This window comes from Chrysochloris asiatica, unplaced genomic scaffold (assembly GCF_000296735.1).
Source record: "Chrysochloris asiatica unplaced genomic scaffold, ChrAsi1.0 scaffold00134, whole genome shotgun sequence".
Classification (NCBI taxonomy): domain Eukaryota; kingdom Metazoa; phylum Chordata; class Mammalia; order Afrosoricida; family Chrysochloridae; genus Chrysochloris; species Chrysochloris asiatica.
The window spans coordinates 4189023-4195562 of record NW_006408652.1 but is presented as its reverse complement, the minus strand read 5'-3'; positions in this window follow the sequence as shown (position 1 = coordinate 4195562).

Here is a 6540-nt window from a genome sequence, read left to right as displayed (position 1 = left end):
GAAAGCCACACAGTACGATTGCAGAGGCTTATTATGAAGAAGTGTTAAAAGACCTGCAAACTAAATGATGAGAAAAGGCTAGGAAAACTGTGCTGAGAGTTGTTTGCCATCATGATCTCGCACCTGCCAATTCCTGGAGGGTAGCAAGGACTTTCCTTTGAGAATTTTGTTAGGAAACCTTATCCCATCCAGCCTCCATTCCTGATATTTCCTCTTTTGGATTTTTTTGTAGTTGTTCCCAAAAGAAGATTTAAAAGGAGCAAGATTTGAGGCTCTTGAGGATGTCAAAATTGCCATTTTTCACATGGTATAAATTGAAGAGCACAGGCTTCTTCAGGAAAGGGTTAGAGAATTGGAAACACTTTCAGAAGTGAGCCTAGTTGGAGGATAGTTGGGAAACAATACCTTCATCTTTTGCTATTTTTGTTCAATATAGGTATCTTTGGTTTAGTAACAATATTTTTGGACTTGTAAGTGGGATCATATACTATGAGTAAGTATACTCTTATGTCTGGCTAATTTCACTCAAGTGAGCAGTAAAACAATAGACACTTTATTCTTTTTTTTTTCTACAGATGACCAAAAACCAAACCTACTGCCTTTGAGTTGATTCCAATTTATTGCAACCAGATAGGACAGAGTAGAGCTGCTCCATAGAATTTCCAAGGCTGTAAGTCATTATGGAAGCAGAAGCTGATGGGATTGAACCACAGACCTTTTTGGTTCATAGCTAAGCACTTCAACCAGGCTAAAAAAACAAGACTATATATTTAAAAAAAATAAAATAAATGGCAGGTACTAGTCACAGAGAGAAAATTCTGGGATCTCCTGCTAGCCACTCATCTCATGTCGTGGGTGGGTAAGGGATGAGATGGTAACACTCAACCCTAGATGGAGTCTCTGTAGGGCTAGGTGTTGTCTGTTCTGGGAACATAATCTGGAAGTAGTTGGTGTAGACTTCAAATCATCTGGGGATCAGGGTATTTCTGTCCCAGAGGACAGCCCAGGGTGAGATGTCCTGCTAGTCCAGAGCTTTTCCGAACCAGCTTTGCAGGCCTGGACAACCTGTACCTGATGCCAGGTGTCAGGGTTAATACTACTAGCTGCCCACACACTCTGATGCACCTCCAACTACCTAAAGAGCATGAGTTTTGCTGGGAGTGTACACAGGTGGGGGCAGGCCATACCTCTGGTCATCAGGGTAATGTGGGATACAAGAAAATATTTCACACTTTTCTCTCCCGCAATAAATGGCATGCCGCTGCACCACCTACCGTCCTCTTGTTTCAAAGCCACCTGCAAAAGTTCAAGAATGTCATGCTGAGCCTGGCTGGCCAGCACAGATTAACCGCCACCCCAGCATCTGTTTAGCTGAGTTAGGGCTCATCCAGGGCTGGCCAAGGTGAGCTCTACATGTTTGGAGCAGGGCCCACCCACCCAAACTCAGGCACTGGGTAGCTCCTCACTCACCCTGATGGCACTCACAACTGCAGTACTCACTTCCATGAGGCTCCAAATGCCCAGAGAGCAGGAGATGCACTGGGGGTGTATGTGGGTGGGGACTGGCCACACCGCTGGTTACCAGGAAAGTCTGGGGAACAAGAAATAAATCACACCCTTATTTCCATGAGCCACTGGTATGTTTCTGCAATGCCATATGCTGTGTTGTCTCTGAATCTGCTCTGAAAAGTTTAACATGGCTGTGTTATGTCTGGTTGGTTGGCACAGGCCACCAGTCTCTCCTTTTTGTTGTCGCATCTGTTCAGTTCTCTCTCCTAGGAAGCATTCAGTCCACTTCTTCTGAAGCTCAGCGTTCCAGGGCTATCATCTACATTGGTTGCATTTGGGTTTCCTTATCTTTGTTCTAGAGGATCTGTATAGGCTCCCTGGCTGGTCTGACACCTTGCCACTTCCCTGATCCTAACATGCTTATTGAAGTTCAAACTAACCAAAACTCAGAATGGTGAAAATCATCTTTAAAAACAATAACATAGTTGAAGGACTCAAAATTGTCTCTTTCAATACTTAGGTCAAAACCACAGGAATCAAAACAGTGCCTTACTGGCTTAAGTATAAACAGAAAGATGACTTTCTTCAAAAAAGGAAGTTGTTAATTATTACAAGTTGTTGAAAATATTATTTCAGTTCATATTAGGTTCTGTTTGTCCACCTAGTAACTGTTAAACAAGAAGTCTTCTTAGTTCAAGTACTATGCACTCACCTGCTAACTAAAAGGTCAGCAGTTCGAATCTGCCAGGTACTCTATAGGAGAAAGGAGAGGCAATCTGCTTCTATAAAGACAGCAGCTTTGAAAACGCTATGGGGACAGTTCTCTGTCTATAGAGCTGCTAAAAATCAGAATAAATTTGATACAATGACTTTGGTTCATTTAAAATAATCCAGAGTTTGTGCAAACAAACAAACAAACCCATTGCCACCAAATAAATCTGATTCATAGTGACCCCTGCATAGGTTTTCCAAGGCTGTACATCTTTATGGGAGCAGAAAGCCTCATCTTTCTACTATGGAAGGTTGGTGGGTTTCGACTGCTGGCTTTGTGGATAGCAGTCTAGTGCTTATCATAAAGCATCACCAGGGCTCCTTAAGTTTTCACAAGTCACCAGACATCTTTTTTTTTATGTTTTATTGTGAATTATGTGATAGTTTACATGGGAAAACAGTTTTACATTCCTCCTATCGTATATCGTTTCATTGCTATGTTTACAATCCCCTCCATGCATCATCAACCAACCAAAGGGTATACACTACAAGCCTGCCCCTGGGTCGTCAGCACACAGCACCTCTCCCTCTCTGTGTCTAAAGTCCCCAGCTGCTCCATCTCTCCACGTCATCGTCTCTGCCTCCATCTCAGGCATCACTGCTTCTCTGGGTAGGGTCCCGCTCTCTGCTCTTCTCCCTTGATGGTCCCAGTGTCCTCCGCTCCTAGGCTGAAAAGTTAATCACTCCCCTCCTTGCTACAAAATGTCTACCTTTACATTTCCAACCCTCACAAGCAGTCCTGATAACAATTATTCAGTATTGTATCACAAGAGACCCATCCACATTTCATTTCATCATCCCCACCTAGACAGATTGTATACTACTCAGTGGAGATTCTACCTTCCTTCACACCCTCTGAATCTAGGTTTCCTCTTGAAAGCTTGTAAGCTGTCATTCCTTGCCTTTGTAGCCCCCACACTTTGGGTAGCCAATGTCCAAGTTGCCCATCCCTGTCTACTGTCTGTATGGAGGGGGTGGGAATGATCCTTGCTGTAAGGATTTGTTCCCTCTTGAGGACACCAGACATTTTTATAATTTAATATGGTCACATCAATCAAGACAGGTTAGGTTATGCTGCAATAACAAAGGGCCCCCAAGTGTCAGTGAAGTAAAATAAACAGCTTATTTCTTCTTCAGAAGGCACATTTATCATTATTTAACAGGAAAGAGGGCTCTATTATTATAATAATTCATTCTGCTTGGCTGTCAGACCAGCGAACATCTTGTAATATTGCTTGTCATGCCAGAAGGAAGAGAGGATGCAATGAGGTCATGTTATTAATTGAATGATCCAGTGAGGTTGTGGCTCCCTCACTTCTGTTCACACTTATCACCTAGAACCAGCTACCAGCATGGATCCCCTGGATTGTGTAGATGGTTAAGGGCTCTACTGATAACCAAAAGGTTGGTAATTCAAGTCCACTCAGAGGTACCTCAGAAGAAAGGTCTGGTGATCTCCTTCAAAAAAAAAAAGCCATTGAAAAACCTGTGGATCACAGTTCTACTATGTAATCCTCCCAATTCTGTCACACACTCCCAGCCCCAGCTCCAGCCCTTGATGAAAGATGAAGTGCGGGATAGTTGCTCTACAAGGATTCCAGCATTCACAGACAGGAGTAGGGAGGTGACATTCAGTCCTTTGTGAGAGCATGGATACTCACCATTGCTAGATCTTCACAAACACACACACACACACAGAGGCTTCAGTCACCCTAGTACCCCTACCTGTATTAGGGCAAAGGGGCTTCTGGAGTGATACAAGAACAATCCATCCCATCACTTCTGACAACCTCTCCTCTCCTGCAGTACAGAAAGACATATCTCAGTATGATGTTGTTGTTATGTGTCATCAAGTCAGTTCCAAGTCATAGCTACCCTGTAAAGGGTTTCTGAGGAGCTCCTGGTGGCTTTAACCATTTACCTTGAGGTTAGCATTCCAGTACTGATCCTCCAGTGCCACACCAGAACTCATTGCAGTATGTTTATTGATGTTGCGTCCATTCTGACTCATGGTGACCAGGTACATGGTTTCTGAGGAGCAGTTCGTGGATTTGAACTGCCAAGCTAGAAGTTCAAACCGACATTTTGATCCAGTGCTTATCGACCTTTTGATCCAGTGCCACAGCATATTATTTTCTTGGCTTGAACAGAAAAAGGGAGGGTGATTAAGAGAAAAGCAAGAGATAACAGTGGGGTGTTAGAGATCTGAAAACTAGCATATTGTAAGATGACCAAGGAGACCTGGACAGAAGAGTTTGTGAAGAGAAGGGAAATTGATCCAGGGGCAGCTTTAGGAGCCTTCTAGCACATCTGTTTGGAAAGGAGCAATTGAACAATTGTGATACTATATGCATGGACCCATTTATGCACAGACATTCTAGCACGAAAGCAGAGAATGAGTAATGAATATAGACGGTCAAAGTACATGAAATATGTCCTTGTTATCATAGCGATGGTTTTTGTTATTATTACTAATGATACACCAGCAAATATTCATTTCATCTCTATAAATTAGAAAAGAAATAACATTCCTTTTATATTCAGAAATTTCCTCAGGGAGGATAATGAGAAGGACAAAGTCATTAAATGAATTAAAACCAGGAGATAGGGTTACTCCGGAAGTAGAGAGAAATTTGCGCTAATTAGATCAAGTACTGTCAATTGTTCCATTCCCACTGTCTTGTTTAACTCTTCCCTGACTAGCTGATGAGTCTTTTTGTGTACCAGATTGGATGCATCTGCCATTTGCTTGTCTTCTTGGAATAGAACTATCATTAAATAATTGTATTACCTCGGGAATCTCACATTTGTCCTTGATTTCCTGATGTTATTTATTTATTTATTTATTTATTTATTTATTTTAAGGCTGATTAGCTGATATTTTCAACCTAACTTGCGAAATATGATCCGATTGTTTCCCCCAGGACTTGAAGGATGGTGTTACTTTAAGGAGCAATTTCTTTGTTGTTTTGTTTTGTTTTTTCTTTTTATTGCAATTTGGGTGAACTTTCATAGAGCAGGTCAGTTTTCCATTTAACAGTTAATATACATTTTGTTTCATGTCCTTGATAAGAATCCCGAGAATGTAACAACACATATCTCAGTCCTCCCTGTGTTTCCTGTTTCCATTATTCCTTCTTTCCTAACCTTCCGGACTTTGTCCTTAGGTAAATGCTGCCCTTTTGATTTTTCTAAGGTATACATTCTTCATTAGTGTTGTTGTTCCCCTTATACCCTCCCCGACAAAAACCACTGCCATGAAGGTGATTCCGACTCATGGCGACCCTCTACTGGGCTTCTGTGACTGCAGACTTCTTTGAGAGCAGATAGCCACATCTTTCCCCTGAAGACTGGACTGTAGGTTTGAACTGGCAACCTTGCAGTTAGCCCACAGTGCCACCAGGCCTCCTTATAGGCCTGCCTATTGTTTGAGTGAAAAGTGAGAAGTCCGTTTTTAAAAGAAGCAATGATTCTTTTACAAAATAAAGGTACTGAAAGGAAAACAAAAGAAAATGGTTAAGAGCGAAACATCTTTGTGAGTCTGTACATGAGGCCTGACGATAGGCTCAGTGCAAAATCAGGTGCTGTAGGATCATATTTACTTCTCAGGAAACAGCGGGAACCATTAAGCATATACCAAATGCCAGCTAACAACTGTTATTAATGAGGATTTAGCTGTACGTTTCCACATTGCTTTATAAAGGAAAGGTTAAGGCCTAATAAGATACCATGCCTGTGGAATTATCTAGCAGAAGAACTCCATTCTAATATTATCAAAGTGTGTAGAAATGCCTCACAAAATTATGATACCAGTTGAGCCAGAACTATCTCCTGAGGTTCTCACTGTTCTGGGCCAGTGCCTCTTGCTTGTTCTACATTATCTCCATGGAGATGTCTTGCTGAATGATGAGCTAAGCTAGTGTCAAGTTTCCCAAAGAGGGCCTTTGTCAAAACTACTGTGGTTCAGGCATTTAACATAATGGGGTTCACATATCCACTACATCAATTGTAGTAACATTGAGTAAGAGCGTTGAGTCACTGAGCTTTAATTTCCTTATCTATAAAATGTAATGCAGTTCTGATGTGCTGTAGGATAAACATTGGACTACTAACTTAAGGTCACCAGGTCAAATCCACCAGCCGCTCCTTAGAAAACAAAATGTGTGTGTGTGTGTGTATATGGAACTCTGGTAGCATAGTGCTTATGAGTCAGAATGCTAACTTCAAGGTCAGCAGTTTGAAACTACCAGCCATTCCATG